Source organism: Macrobrachium nipponense, chromosome 27 (genome assembly GCF_015104395.2).
Source record: "Macrobrachium nipponense isolate FS-2020 chromosome 27, ASM1510439v2, whole genome shotgun sequence".
Taxonomy (NCBI): Eukaryota; Metazoa; Arthropoda; class Malacostraca; order Decapoda; family Palaemonidae; genus Macrobrachium; species Macrobrachium nipponense.
Window position 1 is genome coordinate 40,228,702 of NC_087216.1, and position 18,352 is coordinate 40,247,053.

The following is an 18,352-nucleotide window of genomic DNA, read 5'->3' on the forward strand; positions in this document are numbered from 1 at the left end:
ACGTACATACATACACGCGTGTGTGCTTTACAACCATTCTTTTCTGACCTGACCTGCTTTGATACCTGACAATTAGTCGGAATTTGCTGTTAACCAGGCTCTAACGGCAAATATCATTATACGAACTAATTCATGACTCAGAGTATGAATTCTGTTATATAACCAATCCATGTCCAAATGATTTCCCGATTTGTAGCATCAGTAGTATCACTGATTTTTTTTTAATGACAAGATCTAACTTTGAGTTAGTGAAGGTCTGATGAATTTATTATGATACAACCACAAATTTTGATTTTTTTTAAAATACCAAGTATGGTTAAGATAGCGAACTAAAAAAATAATACCAGATATTTTCTGTTACAGCGCGTTAGGTATAACCTAGCTGGCAACTGGTACTATCATGATTTACCGCGGAGTAGCCAACAGTCAGTAGATTTTATTCGGGTTCTTTAAATGCCGGAACGAGTACCAAATGGTTAGTTGGTTCTTTTCTTAGGTAAGAAAATATTTTTATTATGAAAGATGGTTACTGCATTTGTCTGTAATTCATTTTTTAAATTTTTTATTATGACAGAATTTTAAAATTTCACCGTCAACGACTTCACTCAGGCGGGTTATCTTATCTTGAAACGTTCGTTCCCTAATCTTCATCATGAGTAATCACTATCATAGTATCACGTTATCTTCTCGCAGGTGTATGCTGAGCCTCTTCCATCATGGCAAGACCCAAAGCCTCCAAATTTGACAGTAGTGATTTGTCCATGCTTTCACTGGAAGACTTCCTACACGAAGAGGTTCAGCCACCGTCTTGTGATGGTTCGCCTATCCTTTTTCAGCCACAATCATTTCGTTGGGATCGAGGGAGGTAAGGAAAGTTATACTGTCAACATTGTCCCGCTACTCGAAAATATCAACGCATGTAAACAAAGAGGAAAGTAATATACAAATAATACGAGGGAAATTATACCAATGATTGCCTACAATTAATATATGATATGCGATGACTTTCCTATATGACACTTGGATAGAATAAGAATTTTTAGTCATTTATTTTGTTTAACAAATTCCTGTGCGGAAAGTGTCCCAAGCTTGCTGAACCGTCATGTCGACCGCATGGGTTACCCCATGACTTAGCTATATACGGAAAACCTCAGAATTTTCTCTGTTACGACATTTTCCATGTAGTCCAGAAGCCAGTCAGTTTTTCAGTATCAAATTAGGGCCAAAGGATTACTATTAATTTTGGGACAAGTGTGCTCCTTAGATATGGAATATGTAAGATTGCCGTGAAAAAAAAAAAAAAAAAAAAAAAAAAAAAACTGACCAAACCTATTTTAATACTGATTTTGCGTAGTTTCCATAATAACACATTTTTCCGCAAATGAAGATGTCACGGTTCGCAAAAAACCTTTGTAGAATGCTCTGTTTTTGGCAGAGAACCGTCAAATTTGCAGAGATACGAACTTCTAACATGAAGATTGAAGAATAGCAGAAAAATGCAGAACTTGTTCAGTGGCGTACAAGTTGTTAATGCCCAATTTGAATACATTTTTTCATGAAAATTGGCAATACTATCGTAAAATCATAACCTATAATTAAACCATTATATTAATTGTTATACTATCAAAGTAAAATTCTAGAGCTTTTTTTATTCTTATAAAATTTCTGTAAGATGCTTTGTTTAAGAGTTAGGACCATAATTTGGAATATAAGCGAGCGTCGTAGTGACGTTAGCGCTACTGCTATAATTTCACTGCATGCATAGTCTCTACGGTCTCTACACTTCCATATTGAGTAATTTTACTTGGATATTGCTTCATATTAACGATTTCTTGTTAATTATGTGGAGCTGTCGCCTTAAAATTGATGCCTCCACAAAAAGTGTTCATCGACCCGTGTGTGGCTTTAGCTCCGTCTGCATCGTCTTTTTGCTTCATTGGTTTAAATGAATGGATGCAGGATTTGTGTGTGCGTATTTTTAGTTAACTTTTTTACAATCACAGCTACATAACTCATATTCATCATTTGTATCTTACTGGTAATTTACGGTTTCAGTGACTAATTGGTTACTGCAGTCTGTAAGACTACACATGTCTGTGCATTTCATTCCATTTAAGAAGCAAGCGCACTTGGGTAACTTACAACTTTTGGAGCAAGTGCATGCAAGTAAATCATGGACGGTCTTAGGGGCTGGCAAGCCATCCTTCCAGTCTATAGCAAGTTGCTCTTTTCCATCAATGTTAATAAATTTCCAACCTCTTCCAGTGGGAGTTGGTGTAGTACTCTGATCTGGTTGTAAGCGTCTTTTCCATCTTGCAGCTTGATAATTAGCCCTCTATGAATGCTTTTCCAAAGAGTCTAAACATGGTAGCAACATATGACTCTATTTCTCCCTTTTTGGGACAAAACACATGGTACCTTAGTTCATCGATGTTAAATATTGCTGTTTTCCTAGAGTAAATGTAGCAAGTGAACCTTTCCAAGTCTGCCATTAATGATTCTGGGAAGTCCCACTCTGATCCAGCTAGGAAAATGCGTTACATGCTCCATCATTGATAATCTTCTTCCGTTCCATAACTTTTCCTCTTCACGCAAATGCGCTGACCGTGTCACAACGTGTGAAAGAATGTAGTCCAAAAGAGCATCACCCCCATCTCCAAGATAAGCTATTACTTTCTCAGTGCCAGAAATTTTTATCCTACTTTTAGATCCCCATTTTTTTTTTTTTTATACAACGGCACGTCGATATGTTTTTATGCTAGGCATAAAATTAACACATCAGTATCTACTTAACTATTAGGACTGCTTGATATCCTTCCTTTGCAGCATGGTCAGCATGTAATAGTACTTACTTCTCAGTTCATGTATTTCCTGGATATTACTGTTGGTAATTTTGTAAAAACAATTATTTATCTTTTAATTTTTTTGTATACATAGCTGTTTTCCATTCTTTCACAAAGAATGAAATGAATCTTGTTTTGTTATATACTTATTTGCCCCAAAAGCTTTCTCTTATTGTCTCATTATTTGTATTTCAGTAATTTGTGTGACCATCATTCCAGAATCTGATCTTATCATTTGTCGTTCACTATTTTTGATTGATAGTTCTTGATATCTATCAATTACAGCATCAATTCTTCGACTTCCTCCACCTTCATTTAAAATCATGGAAAACAAATTCATGGCAATTTCCCCAAATGTTGTTTGATTAACTTTCATCTTTTGAACGAGACACATACCAGAAATGATTGTTGCAGATTGCCCTGGAATAGATTCAGCTGTGGGCACATCGTTTTTGCAAAAAAGTTTTCAAGGGAAGCTTTGGTAGTTTTTCGAAGTAGTCCCTCAGGCGTTGCTAAAGGTCTTAGAAGAGGTCCCAAAGAATGAGATAAAACCTCTTTCATTTTAAGATTCCGAGCTTGTGATGCTTTGCTGATTTTACCAACTAAAACTTGATCAGCTTTCAAAATGACTGCTTTATCTTTACATTGAACCTCTCGCTTCAAGCACATTGAAGTGAATGTGTTACGTTTACACTGTTTCATACGGTCATTTAATTTCTTTGTAGGAGGGATGCTTTCTATTCTCCCCTTCTTAAAGATTTCTTATTGATTTCCCCCCAATTTAAGTGTATTCAATAAGTCTGTGTTAATTTCAGTAGTAGCTATTTTTCCTACGGAGAGGATTAATAGTTAGTTTATTTCTGAAAAAGGATCTGTCCAGTTTTTAATGGCTCACTACTGATGATCTTCATGTTCATCATATACCATTCTAGTTGTAAGCAGGTCAGGGTGAAGAGAACTTGAACCACCAGATTCAATAAAGGTCCGCATAGAATGTAAAAATGAACTTCTGTATTCTGCTGTTATATCATTCCTTGTCACTGCTCCTGGCTTAAGACTAAATCGTGAAGTACTACCTCCCGTTGTTTGAGTATATTTATTGTTTCCTGTATGGCTTGATCTATTGGTATGCGTCCAAAGGTATTTGTTTCGGACATTTGGACAGAAGACTGGTCCTTCAAAAAACTGTCATATACTTCAGGTGGTTCATTAACCTTATTGCATGACGTTCAAGGAACCAGTTTCCCTCTCGAGATGTTCGTAGGAGATTAAGCAATATACTTCCCTTTCATGCCAACATATGTCATCCAGAAAGCTGATAGGTCTCCATTATTATGACCAAGATAATCCAAAAACTTATTGCCAAAGTTGAATGCAGATTCGAATACTGGTCCTTGCAATATTTCATCAATATTGCCCTAACTGAGATCATCACTTATCTCATTACTTCATTTACAAAGTTATTTACTACCTCAATACCGTCATTAGCAATCCAGGATAAAAAGTTTTCCCACACAAGTCTGGTCAGTGCTTCAAATAAACATTTGTGGACTCGAACTGCACGATTGTACATTTTCCCACCCATGACACCAGTAACTGAACCTTCTCCAAGTATGCCAGAGTCAATGCAGATGTCACGAAGACCTCCGTCTTGAAATCTTATGCCAAGAATTGCCGTGAAGTTACAGATGGTGTGGAGAGCTCCCATACGAAGGATATTATTATACGCCTCTTTTTCCCTTCCATATGTTTTCAGAAGCTTTGCATAGAGGGTTTGGTCCATAACTACCACTATTGAGGAAAGACGTAGGTTCTTAGGGATGGAATTGCATTGGCAACATTGCCTGTAAGAAGCCTCATGTAAAACCTTTGAAGATAATCAGGTACTTTGTAAGACCGAAGATCTACATCAGACGGATGCCATGGTCATGGTGATTTTGCGAGATCATTCTTAATCTTGTTTCTCAGATGGTTTGATTCTTAAAAGGCAATGCAGATTTTATTATTATCGGTTAATTCTGGCCATTTATCAATGACAGACAGACAGATAAATGGGTTGAAATGCAGAAGAATTCTTTCTTATCCATTTGACTTGTCATCTTGCCCAGTTATTCCAGGATAAATGCTCATCAGATATATTTAGGCCAGTAGATATTCATGGCTATCATACATTTTCCAATCCTATATACTTGTAGCTATCTGAAAATCATAGTGAAACTCTGCCAGTAATTTTATACCGATTTTCAAAATTTGTGGGTCTGGCTCATGGGCCAATATTCGGTATTGGATTTTTCCGTTACGCCATCACTCGAGTATCTTAGGGTACAAGGTTAAACTTTCATTTCCTTAATGACCATTCACATGTCCTTCACTGAGTTGTTATCAATCACACCTTCACTCATATATGACCTGGAAGTACATCTTCCCCATTCCAAAGCTACTGCGTCACTGACTGGCTCAGTCAGGCACTGCCGAGCCTAGGCAGGTGCATACAGGTTGCGACAGGTTGCTGGGGAAAGATTTTTATCGAGGGGCCCCCCTTAAAATGCCCTTGATAAAACTCAGCCTATAGTTAAACTGTGATGTTGATGTTAAATGCGTTTGTAGTCATTTATGTTAACTCATGGTACCAAATTTGATTGCAGTAGGGCCATTTTTAACCCTTTGGGCCCTAATTCTCAAAGAGGGGGCTGCAGCCCCCCTGCTATCAAGGTTAGGGTAGGTAGGCTTCCACCCCCTTCTCCCCTGGGCAGTAAGTCGAAAGGGCGTGGGCCTCCTGCCCCCTAATATTGTGGGAAACTCTCGGGGCCCCATTTCGGGAGAGGGAGTTGTCCCCCTTACTACTGAGGGTGCCTTATGGGTCCTATATTCTGGGGAACCTGTTTGTACCCATAGAAACACTTCTACATCGATGTCAACTTCCAAAGTTGTAAAAAATGAGGGGTATGAAAAAGAGGGTTTATGACCCCCTTAGAAACGGCCCTCGAATTTCGGATTTTGACTAAACCTTCCCTAAGGGGAGGGGAGTCTGTTAAAAATTTGGTAGCCCTAGCTTTCATTGTCTAGGTGTCCACAGCAAAAAACAAACAGACAGACAAACAGAAATTGCCTTTTATATATATACATGTATATATACTACATATATATTTATGTATATATATATATATATATATATCTATTATATTATATATATATATAATCTATATATATAGATGTATTATATATAAATATATATATATATATATATATAATATATATATATATAATGATTACTAAATTCCATTGAAGAGCACTGCTGATGGAGTTGGCGCAACATATGCGGCTTTTGATGTTTTCATATCAAATGTTGAATTTCTACATAGGTTTCCCATAGGGGTGTTACACTTCTTAGGCACCACCTGCGCTACTCTTTGCCTTCTTCTTCCATCCAATGCCTGTGGTCTCCCCTCATTAGCTGTCTAACTTTCAGCCTTGTATCTTGCTCCAGTTTTCACTTCTCATTTAAGAAAAGATCATAAGGTTGTGTCGTATGACAGTCTCGTCCAACTAATTTTTGACAACACTAACATTAGACACCAAACCGGAGGGAGTTTACCAAAAGCATGCAAATTTCAAGGGTGGGGCTACTGAATCAGTTGGTGTCTGAGTGTTTGTGCATATAGAGGGGCCCGCATGCAGGAATACCTTCAGTATGTAGAGTGGTGGTGTAATTAGAGGTCTGACGAATAAACCTTCATGAATAACGCTTATCTTCTGCTCCAAGACGAAAATAGTAGTCAGGGACAAACCGAATGGAAAAATCTGAGATAAAATGAACATTGAGAGAGAGATCTAAGAATGGAAGAGAATTTCAGTGGAGAAATAAAGGAACAAATACTGTGAATATAAATGGTGCCAATAGAGAGACACTGTGATGAGAATGCAGTCCTGTGTCAAAGGAGCATTTTAAAATGTTTATGGATTATGAAGGCAGAGTAGAGGCAGCTCAGAATGAAGTAAAGACTAGAAGGTGTCCTTGTAAAACTGACAATACTTCTAGGAGCGACTGTTGGGGTGACAAGGTGGATAACTGAAAGCTGGAGGAATGGAAAGGAATATTAGACAATCTTCCGCTCGTTCCTTTTCAGATGGCGGAGTGATTACAAAAATGGATCAAGAAGAAATGACGAAGGTGGCCGTGGCAGAGGCGGGAGACCTCTCAGGCATCCGAGGAAAGAGGGAGTGAAACCTGGAGTTATGATGACCCATGATCCTCCACCTCGTCAACCCTTGGCTCAGAGATCATTGAATTCGGGGTCCCGTCCTATGGAATCCATACTCACTGTGGGTAGCCATGAGCTGAAATCTGTAAGTACAAAATATTTGTGAGCTGACACCAGAACACCGTCTTTCGGTTTTGCTCCAGTTTTGTTGACGCAATTCTGTGTGATATTTTAAAAAGGATAGGTTTTAAAGATCACAGACTCTACTCAAGAGTAAATGAGATGTCCCAGAACCTTTTTCTGTGGATCAGTGTACTGAGTAGTGATATGTTACATTTCTTGCAAATTCTTTACTGAAATTTTAGCAGTCCACTCGGGTCCAGTCAATCTTTATTTATCAGGATTTTTTTTATATAAACCTGTAGATAACCTTGTCAAATAAAGTATTAAATTTCCGAGTCCTGCCCATTACTGATCTTTTAAGCAAAATGGTATGATAAATATATTTAATTCGTAGAGACGAATAAGTCGTAGTTATAGTATGCACCTCTCAAAATTGGTATCAGGGTTTTTGAGATGTAACGTTTGTAGGTGAAAGAAAATGCCCGTGCACACGTTAATGGCGAAGCAGACATAGACCTGGAAGCTGTGTTGACCAATGCCGTGCCTGAGCGAGAAATCACTTTTGTCTTGAACCAGAAGTTGACCGTGGAAGAAGCCGGGCAGAAGTGCCATTTCCTCCCTCCGTGCAGGACCTGAACGAGGTCAAGAGGAACACGATCCTTAAGGTGAGATGGGGCTGTCTGTGAAATCTTCAGCATTTTGTAGTTCTCTCATTTTATTGTACTATGCATTTACTATGAGAAATGGCTGATGAATTGCCATTTGCTTGGCCACTTGAGACGCGATTTACTAATACCAAAGGTTGTGAAATTAAAGGGTACCATTGATAGCACTCTTGTGGAAAGAAGCTGAATGAAGCAAGGAGAGAGTGGAAGACATAACAAACTTGCTTTGGTTGATGTCAGAAACATGTGTTGGATGATATGTTAGCTTCATGGAGTAGATAGCAACATTGTTTTATGAGGTATGAGATAATTGAGATGCTGATAAATTTTATATATGATATACTGAATAGTGTGTATGGGCGAAAGCTTGGCCTATAAAATCGATAGAACTGTATGTGACCATAAATTGGTGTATGAAAGATGAAAATTAACATCTAGACGAGACCCTTCAGGAAACCTGCCGCTTCTTCGTCCTTCTTTTTTCTTTCTTCTTCTCTGATGTTCCTTGGGCTGAATTCAAGGCCTTTGTTCCTAAAGAGATCTAAGGAATCTCGTCGAATGATTATCACTGTTATATTCTTCAGTTACTGGTGGGGTTCCTGAACGCTGGCGAGAGAGGAGTCATCTACATGGGCATCCTCGAGGATGGACGCGTGGAAGGCATCAGTGCAGAGCAACAGTTGATCAGCCAGTTTGTGGAGGGCCTCATGAAAACTGTGCAGTTCTACCTTATGCCTCGACTCCACATGCCTCAGTACGGTAAGGATAGGACTAACAGCATTTCTTTCAAAAGTTTCTCCGCCTTGAAAGTTACAGGGAAGCCAAGGGAGTGCGTAACAGGTGATTAAAAAAAAAAATGTTAAGAGTGACAATCATTTAACTGCATGAACAGCAAGAGCCTCCGCTGGCACTAGGAATGCTTTCACAAACTAAAGCTACAGGGCTCGGCCTGACTTCTTATTTTGCATTCAAAACGCTCAGAAACACTTGTATAACCATTTGCATGCATTTTATATATATATATATATATATATATATATATATATATTATATATATATATATATATGTGTGTGTGTGTGTGTGTGTGTGTGTGTGTGTGTGTGTGTGTGTGTGTGTGTTAAAGGAGCTTTGTTGTAAGTGTACGATTATCAGCTCTCCTTTTGCATTAGGGTGAGTTACAGAACAAGTTACAGACTATGTTTTATCTTGAAATTAATTTCCATTTTAGTGTTAAAACTGATGCAACTGATATTTTGATATAACTATTTTAAATGAATATCTTGGACACCGGATTATCTCGACCGTATTTCCCCGTCGAGGGTTAGAGCCGTCAGTGGACCTCATGCGGAGCACTGCAGGCATTAGTTAAGGTTATTTTGCAGCGTGCCTCCGGCCCCTAGCTGCAACCTGTTTCGTTCCCTTTACTGTACCTCCTTTCACATTCTCTTTCTTCCATCTGACTTTCCACCCTGTTCTACCTTTCAAAACTTTTTACTTTCAATTTCCGTTTCAGCACTGAATGACCTCATAGGTCCCAGTGATTGGCCTTTGGCCTAAATTCCATATTCCATTCAATTCGACCGTATTTGCAGTTCGACTTAATGTCCGCACAGTGCTGTTCTTATCCAGTAAGGTCGTCATGACGAAATTGACTGGAAATTGATGAAAACCGACTTCCAGTAGACGGTCGGTCGGATGCCTTGAATGACTGGATGACACTTGATGTCTGTCAAGTGAAACGAACTTTAACATTTAAGATGATGACGCACTTCTACTTACTTAATGCAGAAGCAGGCCATGTTGAACATGGGCCCCGGGTATGTGGCTAAAAGTGGGTGATGTGTTATGATGCCCAGACAGACATGAAGTATCGAAAGTGATTTATGTAGTGGGGTGCTTAATCATCATACAGTTTGAATAAACATTTCTTTAAAAGCATCTGGGTGGTTGCGTATGCTCAAGAATTTGAGCTTTTCTTGCAAAAAAAATTTATATATATATATATATATATATATATATATATATATCTATATATATATATATTATATATATTATATATATTTCCTTTAAGATATGGCGGTTACTAGTAGCTCGAACAATAGAATACTGTTGTAGGAGGGGGTATATCTCAGGTGATCCTTAAAGTACATTTATTGCAACGTTTCAAAACAAAGGTTTCATTTTCAAGCTAAAAAGACAGAAAACAATAAAATTAACATTAATAATACATTATAAATATCAAGATAATAATTAGTAGTAGCAGAACCAACCATCAAGAGAGAAAGGAAGGACAGAAGTCGGAAGGAGCAAACCAGAAATGACCAGAGGCAACAGCTCACGTAAGGTAGAGTTGTCGAGGAAGACTGCTCAGTGTTCAACTGAGGAACAAGCTGTTTAATAAACAAGGACTCCAGAGTTGTCAGTAGTTTGGCACTCGGTGCCCGTCCCAATATTTCAAATCTCGTATTGTTGTTTATGTTTGTATTTATTGGCGTGTTGTCTGATGTTAGAAAATTCAGGATTAGCAAGTCTGTTACCAGTTCGATAGCTAACGCCCTTATGGCAATCAGTTCTGACCCTTAGTAACCTCTGTGTGGATCCCACGTAAGTCCCCAGATTACATCTAGGGCAATAACTTGTACACAACACATGAGGTCATCAAAGGGTCAAGTTTATCCTTGAATTTAAACAAGCGACCTAAACTAAGTGGATTTGTTGGGACGATATTAAATCTGGTAGCTGGTATATAATCAAATATGAGTTTTCATACTGCATCGTAGAAATTTTAATCCATGACAAATATTTTTCCTTAATAAACGCTCCAAAAAGAGGTCCATTGGAGGACGAAACTGTTGGGCGTTTTCTGAGATATGCCATTTTCATTTTCCTATTTGGAATACAACTGAATATATACGTAGAATCTACTTGTCATTTTTACTAGATACATATGCAATTGTAATAGCTACAATGCCCTCTTCTCAAATTCTTTGCTCTTTTTTAGATACTCTTGTCACTTCAAAACCTTGAGCTCCGACTTCAAAGAAATTTGAGGAAATCATGGTGTCTGGTTCGTTACCAGACATCATGTGTTCTTCAAATTTCTCTGAAGTTGGATCTTGAGGCTTTGTAGTGACAAGCGTATCCAAAAAAAGAAGTTGAGAGGGCATTGTAGCAATTACAATATATATAATATATATATATATATATATAGATATATATATATATATACACACACACACACACAAACACACACATATATATATAATATATATATATATATATATATATATATATATATATTATCATATATATATATATACACACACACACACACACACACACACACACACATATATATATATATATATATATATATATATATATATATAAAACTATTATTTGGAAAGTAACGTATTGAATGCTTTTCCAAAAGGCATGAAGATTGACTCCATGTCCTACCTTTCTTTATTAATCTGGCCTTGCCATCAGCATACTAAGAATGCTGGAAAGCCTACTGATGTTGCCTGGTGTTAGGAGCCCGCTGCGCTATCGACTTATCCACGGGATAATTATCTTTGCTTTTCTTTTTCTTTTAATTTTTAAGTCTTCAGTGTGAACCTCCCATATTGGACCCTGCCAAGGAACCATAGACGTCAACCTGATTGAGTTCAGCTTTGACTTTATTCTTTATTTACAGGCGGGTAACTCGTCGAGTTCTTCTCAAAGATCAATCACATTTTCTGGTACTTCTTAGTATTGTGTAACCTTTGACTGCATTAGACAGCCATGCAGTACTAATCAAACCTTTATTCTAATTACCCAGCTTCGCCTGTTTTTCAGCCAACTAGGTTTAGTGTGCTCTTAGGGTCCTCATTTTTTAAAATATGACTTTTGGCCCTGTTTCAAAAGTAAATTTAGTTTCCGAATTTTTCTGTGTTCCCCTTATATATGTTTTGCTTTTTTTTTTCTGCTTTTGGGGCTCAACATCAGTAACCATGGTAGTTGTGACGCCAGATACATCACCACCAGACAGTCAGTAACGCATGGCAGTTCTGTTTTTGGAAGCTTACTCGGCGAATTAAACGTCTTTTGTCTTGTTCTGTATGCATGAGAACACATTGTGTGCAGTTATCACTATACTGATAACTAATTTAATTAATGATACAAGATGAGGTCATTATCAGCATTTACTGAATGCCTGGGATCTTCAACCACCCTTCCCTCTGTTCACTTGCCCCAAACGGGGCTTGGAATACATAGGGTTCACGTGAGAAAATCTCACCTTACAGGTAAACAGACAGAATTGTCAGTCCTAAAATTGAACGGCAGCTGTTAAGGCCTCTTCTTCATTTAGCTGTCAGTATGCATTGACAGGAAACATATCACATAAACGATTAGTATAAAGGGTTACAAAATCATATCCCAAGCGAGTTCAGTTGGTGAACAAAAATGTAAAATCGATTTTGAATGAATTGAACGAGTCTTGGAGCAGTAGCCGTCTGTTGTTCTTTCAAATAATATTTTTGTTTTGTTTTGTTAATTATTTTAAAGTTTTTTATTTGTGTTGTTAATTATTTTAAAGTTTTTTATTTGTGTTGTTACTGGCTATGTTGGCATTAGGATCATTACCCTTTGGAACGGACGCTTTCTTGGCCATTAATGCTACTTGCCTTTATGGGTATTAATTTTACATGTTTTTGTGCTTAACTCTTAATGCTACTTTCATGGCAATTATTGATACTTGCTTTAATGGCTGGTGATGCTACTTGATTTTATGTGTCATGTACCTTTATGACTAACGATTAACCATTTCCTTAATCTTAACCCTTAACCAATTAATTGTCAAATATCACAAGCTTTTTTTATGGATTGCTATCTACTAAAAAACTCAATATGAGTGACTCTTATATTCCAGATGCTTCTTATAACAGTTGTGCGTATTCAAAATCCACTTAAGAAAATGGATATTGTTCGTTGGATAAAATTTTACTGTAAAATATGATTGCATTATGGACTCGAAAATAGCATTTTCCTATGTCTTCTTGTGTAGTTTGAACGTTTCTGACGTTTGTTTTGTTATATAGGATATGACCTAACCAAGCACACTTAGTCTAATAGGGTACCAGGTCATTACCCTGAAAACCATACACTTACGATAATCTGAATATAAACTATCAGTAAGATTAAGGTCTTTGTATTTAACTCGTTTTGTGGTTTCCCGGCCTAAAAACCTCGTTTCCCCGTCGTGGTTCGCCGAATTGAAGGTGGGGTCCACTGTCGAAAATGACTTGGCTAGTACTACCTAGTATTATCAGAAAAGTTCAGAGCACATTAATTAACACACACGGCAATGATATTCTCAAGTCCAACGTGTAATAGTGGTTTCAAATGGAATAATACTGTTCACTGAAATAGGTGATATAGTTTTTGCAAAAAGTCATGCGAAAAAAGTCAAGATGAAGTTTTTGTCATGCCAATGAAACAAGTAAAGAAAATAGTTTTCCGTTTGCAGTATTCCATTTTCTCTTAAAGGCGCAAACCAAATGTCAGAGAAAACGTATCACCATTTGCCGCTTTAGATGGAGACGAAGGTAGACTAACGATTTAAATACTTTCGTGTCAGTGAAGTGCCGGTACCTTTAGCCATTTTTAAAGATGTAATCTTGACCCAAATCTTGTCACCTTATTCAGCTGATATTTAATTATAGTTAAATATTCATTCCTAATAATAATTTCTGATCGTTTTTTTTTCACAACTTTCAGCAAGGAACGGTTGAAAGCCAGCTTCATGCTTAAAACAACAAACTTCACATTTCAATTTTAATTTTTCCTGGTCAGCGCGATTCATGGCAGATTTTCATTATGTTAAGGCAATATTGTAAAGATTTTAGAAAAGTGGCTTCCATGTGTCTTTTGATATCAAACTATTTCGAAAATGGTGGTTTTGGACGTAATTGCCATGCAATAAAGGAGAATCAGAAAAGGTAGGCCTTAGGTTTCTGCAAGTTGTCGAGGAATATACGGACAAAGAGGTGGTAATCATGAGTCACGGGACATTTGGAATTAATTTCTCGCAAAAGATCCTCAATATTTTTCTTCAACCTTTGTCAATGTAATAACGTCTCTCGATCTTTCGGTGATTATGCAGCTCAATTTGCAGTGAACAGTCGACCTAGATATTGGAAACCTAGAGGGTTTGGATGTGTGGTAAGGAAGGTTGAGGAATAAGTTAGTCAGAAAAGTAGACGTGAGTGGGGGAAGTTCATACATATGGAACAAGCCCACAGGGTCCAAAAACTTGAAATTCAAGCATCCTAAGAATATGTTGTTCATTAGACTCATTCAGCAAAAAGAAGGTAAAGGGAAATACAAAAGGAAGAGATCTCGCATTGAAAAAAAAGAGTATAATAAGTAGATAAAAATGTATTAAGATGTAATGAAAATATTATTGCATCTTTACTTGAACTTCTGAAGTTCCAACTGTACGACATCCTCTGGGAGGCTGTTTCCAACAGTCCAACTGGTGTGAGGAATAAAGGCACTCTGGAGATGAGAAGTTCGACAACGAGGCACATTGGCTGCATAGTGGTACTGCTGTTCAGCGAATTTGGTTGCTCTACGTCGGTTAAGAGGATCAGGGATCAATTGTGAATGTGAAAGATCCCTGTTGAAATACAACTTATGAAAAAGTGACAAACAAGAGACTATCCGTTGATGGTCCCAGTCATGACTACTGATTTTAGGAAACAGAAACCTACCAGCATGAACTACTCTAAAAGAGATCAATCTCTGGCGGAAGCAGACATCTACACCGGAGAACAGTATTTTAGTAAAGGAAACACAAATGGTTTAGAATAGATTACATTGATTTTATCACAGTTATAAATACATGAGGTCTTCCGAGCAATACCTAACTTCAGACTCATTCAGGAGAGTTCCATCCACCTGGAGGGGAGGATGGGGTGGGAAATCTGTATGAGACCTGCTAATCAATAGTGCTTTTGTTTTACTGTATTTCAACCTGATACCGGTCCATGTCTCGATTGAGACTGAGGGTCGCTTCATTCCTTATAAGTGGAGGCCTTGCTACACCCACAAGTGTTGTATCATCGGCATACTGAACAATCTTGTTGTTCAGGCCTTCCACATCTATCTTTAACTAGCTTGGAAAATCTGAAGTAAAAATGGGATAACGAAGATAATTGATGCGCAATCTCTTTTGCAGGTGTGCGATACACAAATGTTCTAACGACATCAGGCCAGATTCTCAACAACCTCTGGATTGTCGAACTCCATGCTGTGCCTCAGATGGTAAGTGAGCTAGCTAGCTGAAATGCATTTTGGTAATCTTGATTTTTATTTCAAATTCATGATGACACGTAAATGGTATTTTGTTATCTGCTCATTCAGACTCACATACTGACTCCATTTCCGTCAAAAGTAAAAAAAAAAAAAAAGTTTGTGTTATGCTTGATGTTTTGTTTCTGTATCTTCCTTTGACGCCGCTTCGTCAATAATAACGGGTATATTAGTATGTAGTATTCGTAAGCGTGGCTTTGTAAACAAACTTGTTCCTCCAAAGATAAGAAGGTTTATGTTCAAATACTGTGTGCTTATGCAAATATACATCCTCGCATTTACTTATGTACTCCTATATGCACACATACAAGGGAATCTTACGAAGTTGTTTCGTAATTGATCAAGTTTTTGAATACCAGATTGTTCTTATCTAACTATTTTTGCCTTTGTTTATACTGAGATCTGGGCTAAAAAAACAACTGTTGGGAGAACTGTGACAAGAGAACAGGATAAAACTGAAATCTCGACTAAGTTGCTTACACCCTGATGATTGTAGTAGCTATTTAAGCAAATGTCATTCTGCACAAACAAGATATGTCTGTGGAACGCAGTACTTAGGGGGGCAAATTCCTGCTAAAGATGCCCTTGGCCCCTGGATCTATCTCATAAAAAGTTGATTCACCGTCACTTATATATGACAATAAACAAATTTTGTCAAGGTTATCTTTAAAGATGTTCAATGAACGCTAAAGAGAAGTACAGGTCACTTACTCTAAGCTTCTGGATGGTAAACCTAGATGAAAAAAATTGAATTGCTAGTTGTCTTTTTAGGCAAATACATGCACTTTATTTCCATAAAAACACTGAATGTATCTAACTGCCTTTACACCAACGGCCAGAAGCAGAAATTACTTTTTTGAATTTCACGGTAGCCAAAGTTATTGGAGCACCATTTTAAAATCTTCAACTTAACCAAACCTAAGGTAGTACTTTTATGATCACTGTCAAAATAGCGTGCACAACTGAGAGCAAACACCGGAAGCTGATGATTCTATTCTGGATTTTGTAGAGTTGATTCCAAGAGTAATGAAGCCGCGTTTCACTGCGTGGTTGAAATTTGCATTTCCTCCCATAAACTTCGAGGTCACCCCCGCGAAAGGCGCTGGAGAATAGATATTTGTCTGATGAGGGTTGGGATCGCTCTTTGAAAGGAGATACGGTCCTCATTAGACTGAATACACTATATGATAACCTGAAGATTCTTTATCAGTGTAAGTGGGCGCCGTCTTTGGATGTTTAAATCTCTCTCTCTCTCTCTCTCTCTCTCTCTCTCTCTCTCTCTCTCTCTCTCTCTCTCTCTCTCTCTCTTTAGTAACTGTACATTTGACTACACACCCGTTTTTCTATTTTGCCCACGGTTTTGTTGATCTGTGATGATACGAAGAAAATAAAGTTCTTACACAGTGAATTTTGAAATCTTGACAAATTTGCAGAATCTCCTGCTTGTCTCTCCCATTTTCTCGTAGTTTCACCGGTTTTGGCCTAGCTAACGACATCTGCCTCTGAATAATAAAAAAAAAATATGATACCTCATATAAAGTAATTCACAGAATGAATAGAAATGTTTGCTTTTATTAAAAGAATAATATGCAAAATGGTGGAAGAAAATACAGCAAAGATAGATATTTGGTGAAGGTATTTCCGCGAGCTGAATGAAGGTGGCCTTTTCACTTGAATAGATTCCATCGCCTTGACGAAGATGTTTCTGATATTAATGAACATATTTCGGTGACAGACATCCCACAGACTGGCTGAAGGTGCAGCATTTCGGTAAGAATATTCCATAGACTGAAAGAAGATAATTTCTAAAAGATATTCTACAGGCTGAACGAAGGTGTTTCGAGTCGTGATATTTCGTCTAGTAAATCTGGCGGAAAAAATGTTGACGCTAAAGCAACCGACCTCCGATTTCTCCCGTTGGATAAATACATCTTGTTCGGCTTCGTTAATCAGTGCAAGCTGTCTGTCACTCGCTAAGCTGTAGTGAATGAGTCATTTGTGGTCTAACGAGAAAACGTGACCGAGCAGTTTTAAGGAATTGATTTCAGTCGCTATAATAGATTTTAATTTTTTTTTTTAGATTGTAATATACTATGTGTCATTTTTAGAATTTACATCAGTATATTATACAGTACAATGATAATAATAATAATGGAGTTCAATTTTGGGTGATCGTTATAATGAATTATTACATAAATTTGTGTTATTCAGTGTCTTGAAAGTAGTTACAATGAATTTTAGTCGTCTGTCGTTCTTATCCGGACATTTCAAAATGATGAGAATTCTTTCTCGTAGACGATTAGGCTACAGACATCGAATGTGACTTCCGACTAAGTTACTCTGCCTAGGAAAATTATCATCTTGATTGATATTGCTATCATACTCGTCATCTTTGTTATAATGTTACTGACATAGTTTTTATCAATATCATTATATCACAACCATGCTCATTACCACATGTTTCATTGTCATCATATTACCACCTCGTGTTAGTCAGACCTCGTCGTTGCCGTCAGTGCACCTCATAGGGTGTACTGTAGCATTAACTTAATCGGTCCCCTTTTTGTTAGCAAAAAATTTTTCCCCCTTTTAAAAGGCTGGGCTGCCACCCCCTCTTTCATTCCTTTTACTGTACCTCCGTTCGTATTCTGTCTCTTCCATCTGACTTTCCACCCTCTCTAACCATTGTTTCTTAGTGCAGCTGCCTGGAGGTTTTCCTCCTACTACAACTTTCAAGCCTTCTTACTGTCAGTTTCCCTTTCAGCCCTGAATGACCTCACAGGTCCCAGCGCTTGGTCTTTGGTCTAAATTCCATATATCATCATCGTCATCGTCCTCAGTCGACCAGAACTCATCATCATCATCATCATCATCATCATCTTGTTACCTCACCTATGTTTGCCACTTGGTGTCATCGTCAGTCTTAATTCGATTATCATCATATGACCACAACAGCAATACCTTCATTGTTTCACCATAATTTATGAATTGATTGCATCATCATCATCATCATCATCCATCATCATCATGTCTTCACGAGCTCCCTCTCATTTCACTTCCTCCGCAGCAACACTACTACAACCCCGTCATGGACATGACCTACTTCGTCCGCCATGGCAAGGAAACCAAGAGCCTCCCCTTCAAGGACTTCTGCGACAT

General features: G+C 37.7%; 1 pseudogene; it reads left to right on the top strand.

Annotated features, from left to right (window-relative positions):
• The first annotated feature begins 399 nt into the window (after nt 1-399).
• LOC135200680 (uncharacterized) lies at nt 400-18,350 on the top strand (annotated as a pseudogene).
• The last annotated feature ends 2 nt before the right edge of the window (nt 18,351-18,352 follow it).